This window comes from Vipera ursinii, assembly GCF_947247035.1.
Source record: "Vipera ursinii genome assembly, chromosome: 1".
In the NCBI taxonomy this organism is placed as follows: Eukaryota; Metazoa; Chordata; class Lepidosauria; order Squamata; family Viperidae; genus Vipera; species Vipera ursinii.
In genome coordinates this window covers 354,654,611-354,666,671 of record NC_139512.1, presented here as the reverse complement: position 1 = coordinate 354,666,671, position 12,061 = coordinate 354,654,611, and the positions used below count along the sequence as shown (strand labels likewise).

Here is a 12,061-nt window from a genome sequence, read left to right as displayed (position 1 = left end):
ATTCTCTAAAATAAATAAATAATAGTAAATGAATAAAATTGTATTAGTGTGGATCATCGCATAGCCAGCCAGCCAGCCAGCCAGATCTTTAAACTGGATTTGGCTATTATTATTATTTTTAAATCCACCCAGAGTCACTTGAACGTGATTGGGCGGCCGTATCAATTCTCTAAAATAAATAGATAATAGTAAATGAATAAAATTGTATTAGTGTGGATCATCGCACAGCCAGCCAGACCTTTAGACTGGATTTGGCTTCCCCCCCCCCCCCATCCACCTATTGAGTCTTCTGTCTGTTATGATTATTAAATGCTAGGCTAAAATTCTTGGTGCATTAAAGAAATAAATATTTTTCAGCATATTTTATCTAGTTATGCATTACATTTGTGTCCTTTTTAACTAGTGGCCGGATAGGATTTGGATCGTTTTTTAAAACGCAACTGGATAGGATTTAGATAGTTTGTCAGTAATAGCTTGATAGGGTTTGGATCATTTTTAAATGGCAGAACTCGGATACTTTCTCAGTAGTGGCAGGATGCATGCTACTATAAAACAGATAGTTAGAAATCAGCTTTTTTGGGGGGTGGGAGGGAAGCATGAAATTTCATAGTGTTTATCATTTTCTTTACAGACCTCCCCCTTCCCCCCCCCCAGATAGAAATAAACCAATCTCTTCCAGGGACAGTGAAAACGGGCAGCGTATAAATTTGATAAATAAATAGCGGGCCATTTTTAAATAGCTTTTAGATGGGGTTTTGTTTTTAAAAGGTTGGCTGTGGCAGACCACAATAATTCAATATTGATTGCCGGATGGGGGAGGCGTTGAGTCAAGAGAGCAGGCTGTGAGATTTTCAGCCAGTGGAAAGACACATCATTTGTGCAAGGAGCGGAGTTTAGGAGAATATAAATCGGGGTGGGTGGGGGCTTGATGTATGTTTGCGGAGATGGTCATTAAGAGAGACACTGTCGAGGGCCAAAAAAATACGTCAGAAGATCTGTATTCTGGGGAATAATCTGTGTTTATTTATCAAATTTATATGCCGCCCATCTCCTTGTCCCCAGTCCCTCATTGACTCTCAGCGGCTTATATATTTTTTGAGTACGGAGAGAATGTGGACAAGAAGAGATAATTTTTATCTGGTGGGGTATATGGAAGGGAACATGATAAATGCGATGGGATTTTTTGCTTCTCCCCCCTAAAAACAAACAAAAACACCTGATTTCTAATTATCTGTTTTATAGTAGCTTGGATACACTGCATGCACCTCTGAATGGGGCATGACACAGGCAACTGTATATTGGCTTGCAAGGTAATTTTTACTTAGCGATCCTAGCTTGCACAGTGTGGGTGGAGCACGGCTGGGATAAAACTGGGGTGTTGGGTTATATTTGTGGCTGAAAAGGTAGCCGAACTGTCCAGGATTGTTTTTTATTATTGGCAAAGGATGCTGCATCTGATAGGGGTGCATGTGACATTGATAAATCTAGCCTGGATCTTCTCTAGCTTACTACAAGGGCTGTGTGAAAGCTTCGGTGGATCCAAGGCGTGAGGTCCCATGGAGATCAAGGTCCACAAGCCTATTTTGTGATGACCTTGGTGTATGGACGATTGGGAGGGGAAGGGCTACATGGGGAGAATAATTAAATGGGGAAGGAGAAAGTAAGGGGGAGGGGAGGGGAGGAAGGAAGGAAGGAAAACAGGGAGGAAGGAGATGGGAAGGAGAAGGGAGGGAGAGGGAGGGAGGAAAATGGAGGGAGGGAGGAAGAGCAGGAGAGAGGGAGGAAAGGAGAAGGAAGGGAGGAAATCTGAAAGAAGGCGGTGTGTGTGTGTGATCCTGTTCCGTTGAACAATCCCTGCAGGAAGGTGAAAGGTGTAGGTTTAAATACAAATTAAATGTCTCTGTGTATGAATTGACACCATCTCTCTTGTTGAAAGTGGATAGTGCTATGTTCAAGATCATCACAGAAGAACGAGAGAGATTTTGGGGAGAAATTTTGCAAAATTCGGAAGGAAAGCAATCTGAGGGAGGCCAAAAAAAATTTTTTTCTTAAACATCCCAAACGGGTGTGTGTGTGTGTGAGGTGAGAGAATGCAGACAAAGTGATTGAGGGATATAAAGGGGAACAATGACCGGGATGTACGTGTAAAAGAAAATAAAGACTGTTTTATTTTATTTTTCTTCTGTTTATTATTGATCGGTATGTTTGATCCACTGTCTGTAGTTTACATAAGGTTGCTGGCCCTAAAGAGGACAGCGTGGGGGGGGGGGGGGGGTTGGGGGTGAATAAGTCTGCCTGAGTGGAAAAATATTATGCTGGAGATGGTCTGAATGGGGAGAAATTAGAGCTCCTTTGCAGAGATTAGAATTGGTTGAGGAACAAAGCCAAAGGAATTTCTGATTTCTGCGGAACGAAAGATGTGTTTTGGGGCACCTGCCTTCCGAGATGCGACATCAGGGCTTGGCGCTTCCGATGGAAGTGTCCTCTCTCGAAATACTCTCTCGAAATATTTATCCATCTGCTCTCCTTTTTAAAAGGACCGCAAGGCTTTTGTGTTCCCTGCAGGGGAAAGGAAAAAAAAAAAGGCACGCCTCTCCAGTCGCCCTCTGAAGCTTTTTAAGGCTCAGCTTATTGTCATCTGAGTGGGGTGCCTTGTCGGATCTGCTCTTTGCCTTTCAGATCTCATGGTTGCTTATTATAGGTTAGCTAGCTGGGAAGGAAGGAAGGAAGAAAAAAAGAATAAGGGGGGAAAAAAACAACCCAGAATAAAGGAGGATTTTCTGTGTTGATTTCCCAGGTAGCAGAGAAAGGTTAGACGTTACTTCCTTTCTTATAAATAGGATGCTAAAAAAAAGCAGGAGTGATTATGGCAAAACAGTTCCTTCTCCCTCTGTCCCTCTCTCTCTCTTTCTCTCTCTCTCTCTCTCTCTTTCCCTCCTCACCCTCCTCTCCCTCCCTCTCTCTCCCTCTCTTTCCCTCTCCCTCCCTCCTTCCCTCCCCCTCTTCCCCATTCTCCCTCTCCTCTGTCTCTCTCCTTCCCTCTTTCTCTCCTCCCTCTCTCCCACCCTCCTTCCCTCCCCCTCTCTCATTCTCTATCCCCCATTCTCCCTCTCCTCTCTCTTTCCCTCTCCTTCCCTCTTTCTCTCCTCTCCCTCTCTCCTTCCCTCCCCTCCCCCTCTCTTTCTCTCTCCCCCATTCTCCCTCTCCTCTCTCTCTCTTTCCCTCTCCTTCCCTCTTTCTCTCCTCTCCCTCTCTCCTTCCCTCCCCTCCCCCTCTCTCATTCTCCCCCATTCTCCCTCTCCTCTCTCTTTCCCTCTCCTTCCCTCTCTCTCTCTCCTTCCCTCCCATCCCCCTCTCTCATTCTCTCCCCCATTCTCCCTCTCCTCTTTCCCTCTCCTTCCCTCTTTCTCTCCTCTCCCTCTCTCCTTCCCTCCCCCTCTCATTCTCTCCCCCATTCTCCCTCTCCCTCCCTCCCTCTCTCCCCTCCCTCTCCCTCTCTCTTTCCCCCTCCCTGCCTCCCTGCCTCCCTCTCTCTCTTTCTCCTTGAAATTCAAATTTAACCTTGAAGTCTGTCCCTCACTAGGCCCTTGCCCCCAAAATAGGGGGTGGAGATTGCTGCCTTGCTCTTCCTGTCCGGAGTCCTGCTCCCAAAGCAAGCTGCAACCTGAGAATCACTAGGGAGAAGGATTTGCATATATGTCAATCTGCAAATGTAAGTGACATACTGCTGTCATCTTACAGCAGGTAATTACCGTATGGCTGTCACCTGTTTTGTGGCGTATCCTTAGCTTTGTCCTTCCTGCTGTCCCTAAAAAAAAGCTTTATTTCCTGAAATTCTCCTTTCCCCCCTCCTTTTACCCCTTCCATTGGGAGCATTTGCTGTTTTGTCCTGTTTATCACTGAGCCAGTCTGGCTTTTCCGCCACCTGATGGATGCAGAGACCCGTTTCATGATGTTTTTAACCGGAGTGGTTGTTTTTTTTTTTTAAAAAAATCTCCCTTTGAAGTTGTCTTTCTTGTTTTACATGGTCCTGAATCTCTTTTTCTTCCTCTTTCCTCTCCCAAGCTTGTCAATCAAGCTATTTGTTTTTGAGAGAGCCATTTGCAACCCATTACTGAAAAAAGATTGCAGTCTCCCTTTAGTCCAGCTTTGCAAAATGAGGGTGATTTTATTCATAATTTTTTCCTGTGTTCGTTTGTTCGTTCATTCGTTCATTCGTTCTATCTATCTATCTATCTATCTATCTATCTATCTATCTATCTAATCTAACTTTTTCTTTCTTCTTTCTTTGTTTCTTTCTTTCTCTCCCTCCCTCCCTCCCCTTTCTTTCTTTCTTTCTTTCTTTCTTTCTTTCTTTCTTTCTTTCTTTCTCCTTTCTTTGTTTCTTTCTTTCTCTTCCTCCCTCTTTCTTTCTTTCTTTCTTTCTTTCTTTTTCTTTCTTTCTTTCTCTCTCCCTCCCTCCCTCTTCTTTCTTTCTTTCTCTCCCTTCCTCCTCTTTCTTTCTTTCTCCTTTCCTTCCTTCCTTCCTTCTTTCCTTCCTTCCTTCCTCTCTCTCTCTCTCTTTCTTTCTTTCTTTCATTCTTTCTTTCGTTCTTTCTTTCTCTCCCTCCCTCCTCTTTTTTCTTTCTCCTTCCCTCCCTCCCTCCCCTTCCTTCCTTCCTTCCTTCCTTCCTTCCTTCCTTCTTTCCTTTCTTTCTTTCTTTCTTTCTTTCTTTCTTTCTTTCTTTTTCTTTCTTTCTTTCTTTCTTTCTTTCTTTCTTTCTTTCTTTCTTTCTTTCTTTCTCCTTTCTTTGTTTCTTTCTTTCTCTCCCTCCCTCTTCTTTCTTTCTTTCTTTCTTTCATTCTTTCTTTCGTTCTTTCTTTCTCTCCCTCCCTCCTCTTTTTTCTTTCTCCCTCCCTCCCTCCCTCCCCTTTCTTTCTTTCTTTCTTTCTTTCTCCTTTCTTTCTTTCTTTCTTTCTTTCTTTCTCTCCCTCCCTCCCTCTTCTTTCTTTCTTTCTTTCTTTCTTTCTTTCTTTCTTTCTTTCTTTCTTTCTTTCTTTCTCTCTTCCTCCCTCCCTCTGTCCCTCCCTCCCTCCCTTCCCAGCAGCTTACAGCGATGAAATCCTGGAGGCTCTATGGAAGTTTGTGAGCGTTGTTCTGGATCTGGTACTTTGCTCTGTTAAGCACATATTCTGCCTCTCTGGTTATGCATCTTAGCAGCTGTTCTTTAAAAGCAAGGTTTCTTCTTCCAAAACTATGGGGTACACCTTTCCTTCCCCCTCTTTCTTCCCAACTTGCGCCTTTGCTAGCAGACGCTCTTAATCCTAGAAGTAAAATGTTAAAATAAACTGCATTACAGGGGAGAAAAGGAGCAGCTGGATTTTGAAAACAATACAATGTAGGGAGCATAAAAACTATCCTCGCTGTATTGTCCCTTTTTTTCTTCTTCCAAGACCTCCCTAATGGTACACTATATTATCCAGTTCTCATTAATTGCTCGGCTGGGTAATTGCATCCATCAGTACAGCAGTGTGTAAAAGTCAGGCCTCTCCCCAATGATTTGTAATCTTTTAGGCTTGTAAACAACCCAGGAGCTTTTAAGCAAAGGGGGCAAGATGCACGATCACGGAGTCGGGCAGCCTTCGCCGGGGCCCACGAGACCGGTTTCTTTAGGAATAGCCCATTTGGGCAGCGTTCCTTCTCCGGGGGGGCCCAGCGTGACCTTCCCAAGGCCCGAGTGGTTTACCTGGACACACACACAGAAGGATTGAGGTCACCGGTGGGAAGTGGTGACCTTGAACAGACATAAGATGTTCTCCTGTTTGCAATTCCTTTATGCCAGGGGTGTCAAACTCAATTCCATTGAGGGCCACATCAGCATTGCTTAGGCAGGAAACCCTATATCATTTCAGACAAATGGCTGTCCAGTTTCTTCTTAAAAACTTCCAGTGTTGGAGCATTCACCACTTCTGGAGGCAGGTTGTTCCACTGGTTAATTGTTCTCACTGTCAGGAAATTCCTCCTTACTTCCAGGTTGCTTCTGTCCTTGATGAGTTTCCATCTGTTGCTTCTTCTCCTGCCTTCGGGCGCTTTGGAGAAGAGCTTGACTCCCTCTTCTTTGGGGCAGCCCCTGAGATACTGGAAGTCTGCTATCATGTCACCCCTCGTCCTTCTCTTTATTAAACTACTAGACGTACCCAATTCCAGCAACTGTTCCTTGTATGTTTTAGCCTCCAGTCCCCTGATCATGTTTCTTGATCCTCTCTGCACTCTTTCTAGAGCAGGGGTGTCAGACTCAATTTCATTGAGGGCCGCATCAGCATTGCGGTTGCCCTCGGGGTGTGTGGGGGGGAGCAGGGTGGGCGTGGCCTACTGGGTGGGCGTGGCTAGAGTGCGTGTGGCCTACTGGGTGGGCGTGGCCAGCTCTCCATCATTGGCATCAAAGGTACCTATGGGGGCCTGGGCAGGAGTGGGACAGATCTGGGGGTCTCTGGCAGGAGGAGGGTCTCTGGGCCAGGGCCAAGGCAGTGGTGGCCGTTCCCTCACTGTTTCCAGGATGGCTTCGCGGGCCGCATGAAACCACTTCGCGGGCCGGATCCGGCCCCCGGGCCTTGTGCTGGACATGTCTGGTTTATGCAAAGGTGCTCTTTTTTTTCCTTCCTTCCCTCCTCAAAAAGGCAACTGGACTTCCTCGGTTTTTATTTTTCTTTGAAAATGCTTCTCTTCTCATCCAAGAAGAAGTTGGATGAGAAGCGAGACGTTTTTCCAAGGGAGGGGGGGAAACATCAAGAAAGTCCAGTTGCCTTTTGGGGAAAAAAAGCACCTTTGGGACAACCATGAGCTGGATGACTGAGAATCTCCGTAGATTTTCCTCCTAGTGCAATTCCTAAAGGGGGGAGGGGGACAACCTTTTCACCTCCTCAGCAGACTTGGGGGTGGGTGGGAGAAAAAATTTCAGGGTCTCCAAGCACCGGCATTTTGCCAGGAGGATCCAAATACATGCCCTCTAACACCACTAAAAGATCATTTCTAGGACAGGAGCCACATTTGTGGCTTAGATTTCCTTAAAAGGCCACAGGAGAGGTGAAGGTAATATACAGCTGGTCCAGGGGTAGGCAACCTTGGCTCCTTCATGACTCGTGGACTTCAACTCCCAGAATTCCTGAGCCAGCCATGCTGAGGGGAAAGGGAGAGGTTGCCATGCTGAGCCGTGCTGGCTCAGGAATTCTGGGAGTTGAAGTCCACGAGTCATAAAGGAGCCAAGGTTGCCTACCCCTGGCCTAGGCCTAGGCCGCTTTATGACTCGTGGACTTCAACTCCCAGAATTCCTGAGCCAGCCATGCTGAGGAGAAAGGGAGAGGTTGCCATGCTGAGCCGTGCTGGCTCAGGAATTCTGGGAGTTGAAGTCCACGAGTCATAAAGGAGCCAAGGTTGCCTACCCCTGGCCTAGGCCGCTTTATGACTCGTGGACTTCAACTCCCAGAATTCCTGAGCCAGCCATGCTGAGGAGAAAGGGAGAGGTTGCCATGCTGGCTCAGGAATTCTGGGAGTTGAAGTCCACGAGTCATAAAAGAGCCAAGGTGGCCTACCCCTGAGCTAGTCCTTGACTGACAAGCACAATTGAGCCCTGCATTTCTGTTGCCAAGCAAGACAGATAAGTTGAGTTTTGACCCATTTTATGACCTTTCTTGCCACAGTTTTAAGTGAATCACTGCAATTGTTAAGTTAGTAAACACGGTTGTTAAGTGAATCTGGCTTCTCCGTTGACTTTGCTTGTCAGAAAGTCACAAAAGGGGATCACCTGAGCCCAGGACACTGCGACCCTCATAAATATGAGTCAGTTGCCAAGCCTCCGAATTTTGATCACGCGACTATGGGGATGCTGCGGCGGTTGTAAGTGTGAAAAGCGGTACTGTCACTTTTTTTCAAGGCCGTTGTAACTTAAGAGCAGTCACTAAGTGAACTGTTGTAAGTGGAGGATTACCTGTATTTGGTTTTGGAAACACCCGAGTCCCATTTGATTCGTATTTCAATGGGAGACCACAAGGTGACCCTGGGGCCAGCAGGCTAACCTAGAAGTATGAAAAATGTCTTGCAAGAAGGCAAGAAATGCAGACAGCAAGGTAGTTTGAAGGACCCCTGGCCCTTTTGCAGCCTCAGCCAACTCACCATGGCCACCTCGGCGTGACCACCTCAGTGCAGCCAAGTCGCCATGGGACATCTCCCTGCAGAACAATGCAACGGTCCAATTTAAGTATTTGAAATAATTCACATTTCATTCTGTCCCTCCCTTGGTTGGCATCCTTTTTGAAATGATTCTACCCCACCATTTCTTTGATATTTGTCTTGTAGCAAATTGTCCCACGGCTTCTTGCCTGTGCAGAATTGTCCCCAGGGACTTGGCCAGAGTGAGTTGGCCGTGGTGAGAATCAAGATCACGTGAACTACTAATACCACTTTACAAGGCCTTGGTAAGGCCACACTTGGAATACTGCATCCAGTTTTGGTCACCACGATGTAAAAAAGATGTTGAGACTCTAGAAAGAGTACAGAGAAGAGCAAAAAAGATGATTAGGGGACTGGAGGGTAAAACATATAAGGAACGGCTGCTGGAATTGGGTATGTCTAATTTAATAAAGAGAAGGACTAGGAAGTGACATGATAGCAGTCTTCCAATATCTCGGGCTGCCCCAAAGAAGAGGGAGCCAAGCTATTCTCCAAAGCACCTGAAAGCAGGACAAGAAGCAACGGATGGAAACTCATCAAGGAGAGAAGCAACCTAGAACTAAGGAGAAAGTTCCTCACAGTTAGAACAATTAAGCAGTGTAAGAGCCTGCCTCTAGAAGCTGTGAATACTCCAACACTGGAGGTTTTTAAGAAGAGACTGGACAGCCATTTGCCTGAAATGGTATAGGGTTTCCTGCCTGAATGCAGGGGGCTGGACTACTAGATGACCTCCAAGGTCCCTTCCAACTTTACTATTATGATTATGACTTGGCCACAGTGAGCTGACCGTGACGAGTTGTCCCCAGTGACTTGGCCCCAGTGAGTTGGCCGTGGCGATTTGTCCTACCTAGACCCTTTTTTGCAGTCCCTCAACTACATATAGGGAAGTGGTGGGGAGGAAGGAAAAATCCTAAGATTAAAGGTTTCCATCTTTGTTTCTGCCACTACGTGAAGTTGGGACGAGAGACAAACATTGCATTTCCTCGTCTCTCCTCATTAAGCTGGTTGTTTCCTGGAAGGACGTGGCTTGTGGTGCAGGCAAGAGAGCACTTTGATCCGAGCAAATATCCCCGCTGCTAATGAACATAATGTGCTTTTTAATCTTGCAGTATTTCTCCCTGACATCCAAAAGGTTGGGCTGCTTTGAATTGCCTCCACTGTTGCTGCTGATTAAATGCAAAAATCAAACGTTCTCGCGTGCTTAGCATTCAGATCAGGTTTCTTAACGTGCCTCACCTTGGGTCTTGGTTTACACGCCTTGGATCGAATTTGCTCATCTATTATTTGCATGGGCAGGAACTCCTCGACTTAACGACCACAGTTGGGACCAGAATTTCCGTTGCTAAGCAAAGCCGTTGTTCAGTGAGCCGCATTCAGTTTTACAACCTCTTTTGCCACGTTTGTTAAGCGAGCCCCTGCAGTCACTATCCTGGGGGTTTTTTTAAGCGCATTCGGTCCCGTCCCGTTTCCCCCCCCCCCCCAATTGACTTTGCTTATCAGAAGGTCGTAAATGACGATCACCACACAGGATGCTGTAGTGGTCATAGTCAGCCGGTAGCCATGTGCTTGAATTTTGATCACGTGACTATGGGGATGCTGCGATGGTCGTAAAATGAGAGGACTGGCCTTTGCCCAGGTTCGCCTGGTGCGCCAGTTGCGGCCCTATCTAGACCGGGATGCCTTGCGCACAGTCACTCATGCGCTCGTGACCTCTCGTCTAGACTACTGTAATGCTCTCTACATGGGGCTGCCCTTGAGGTCCACCCGGAGACTCCAGCTGGTGCAGAATGCAGCCGCGCGAGTCGTCTTGGGAGTTTCCCGATACTCCCATGTTACACCTCTGCTCCGCGAGCTGCATTGGCTACCGGTTGCTCTCCGGGTGAGGTTCAAGGTGTTAGTTATGACGTACAAAGCCCTTCATGGCATGGGTCCGGATTACCTACGGCAACACCTGCGACCGGCGTCAACTTCCCTCCGTCCAGTGCGCTCCCACAGAGAGGGCCTCCTCAGGGTGCCGCCGATCAAAGAATGCCGATTGGTGACCCCCAGGGGGAGAGCGTTCTCTGTGGGCGCGCCAGACCTTTGGAACAGCTTACCGGTTGAGCTCCGGACGGCCCCCGACCTTCGCTCCTTCCGGCGCGATCTTAAAACATTTTTTTTCGAACAAGCTGGCCTGGTCTGACGGGATGGGGTTGGGTTTTTAAAATTAGTTTTTAACTTAATATGTATTGATTTTATGGGCATGATGTTTAATGGTTTTTTAATAGTTTTTTTTAATTTTTGTATCTGATTTTTATTATGTATTGCCCTGTTCACCACCCTGAGTCCTTCGGGAGAAGGGCGGTATAGAAATCAAATTATTAAATTAAATTAAATTAAATTAAATTAAAGTCACTTTTTGCAGCGGGTGTAATTTTGAGCAATTGCCAAATGGATGGTTTTAAGTTGAGGATTACCAGTGTCTTTGCTTGAAGAATGAGGTGGGGGAAGAAATTATAATCCCAGATTGGTCTCCCCTAAGCGGAAGGACAAAGCGTGGCTGGCTTCACCCATCCCAGACAGGGTAGTTAAAAATTAAATTAAATTACATTTAATTAAATTAAAAGATTAAAAATTAACAAGCCCTTGATAGGCAGCCTGGCCTTCCAACAGAGACCTTTGCTTTTAGCTGTCTGAGGTAAGATAGGGGTTACCGGACCGAAATGTTTGCATGTGGGGATGCCCCTGGGCTAAAAAGCAGGAGGTGGTGAGTTCTACTCCAGCCTTATGCGTGAAAGCAGTGGGTGACATTGAATTGATCGCCAGGAGACGATGAGTTCTAGTCCTGCGTTAGGCATGAAAACCAACTTTGAGCAAAATCACCAGGAGAGGGTGAGTTCTAGTCCCACCTTAGACATGAAAGCCAGCTGGGTGACCTTGGGACAATCACCAGGAGGTTGTGAGTTCCAGTCCCGCCTTAGGCATGAAAGCCAGTCCCTCTCAGCCCAAGCCCCATCACTGGGTTGTTGTGAGGAAAATAGAAGGAAGACGATGCATTGGACTGTTCACCACCTTCAGTTATTTGCAAAAAAATGAAGTAGTAAAGAGGGAGGGTGGGAGGGAGGGAGGGAGGGAGGGAGGGAGGGAAAGAAATGGAGGGAGGAAGGAAGGAAGGAAAAGAAGTAAAGGAGGAAGGAAAAAAGTAAAGGGAGAGAGGAAGGAAGGAAGGAAAGGAAGGAAAGAAGTACAGGGAGAGAGGGAGGAAAAGGAAGGAAGGAAAGGAAGGAAAGAAAAGTAAAGGAAGGAAGGAAAAGTGGAGAGAGGGAGGAAGGAAGGAAAAGAAGTAAGAGGAAGGAAAGAAGGAAGGAAAAAAGTAAAGGGAGAGAGGGAGGAAGGAAGGAAAAGAAGAAAAGGAGGAAGTAAAGGAGGAAGGAAAAGTAAAGGGAGAGAGGGAGGAAAAGAAGGAAGGAAAGAAAAGTAAAGGGAGGGAAAAGTAAAGGGAGAGAGGGAGGAAGGAAGGAAAAGAAGTAAAGGAGGAAGGAAAGAAGGAAGGAAAAGTAAAGGGAGAGGAAGGAAAAGAAGGAAGGAAAGAAAAGTAAAGGGAAGGAAAAGTAAAGGGAGAGAGGGAGGAAGGAAGGAAAAGAAGTAAAGGAAGAAGGAAAGAAGGAAGGAAAAGTAAAGGGAGAGAGGAAGGAAAAGAAGGTAAGGAAGGACTTGGTGGAGCAGTGGGCTGATGCCTCCTTAAGTAACACCAGCTGCCTGCAATTAGTGCAGGTTCGAGTCCCACCAGGCTCAAGGTTGACTCAGCCTTCCATCCTTCCCAGGTAGGTAAAATGAGGACCCAGATTGTTGGGGGCAATTAAGCTGACTTTGTAA

At 46.5% G+C, this 12,061-nt stretch overlaps 1 protein-coding gene across 3 annotated transcripts in view; it reads left to right on the top strand.

Moving 5' to 3' along the window:
* Positions 1-12,061, top strand: part of GDPD1 (glycerophosphodiester phosphodiesterase domain containing 1) — a 73,441-nt gene that overhangs the window by 751 nt on the left and 60,629 nt on the right. The window contains exon 1 of one of the 3 annotated variants that reach the window (XM_083379847.1): positions 1,316-1,403. The exons of the other annotated variants lie outside the window; for them this stretch is intronic. The gene's annotated coding sequence lies outside the window, so the exon portion shown is untranslated. Of the gene's footprint in view, positions 1-1,315; positions 1,404-12,061 lie in introns of those variants that run through there. 3 annotated transcript variants of the gene reach the window in all.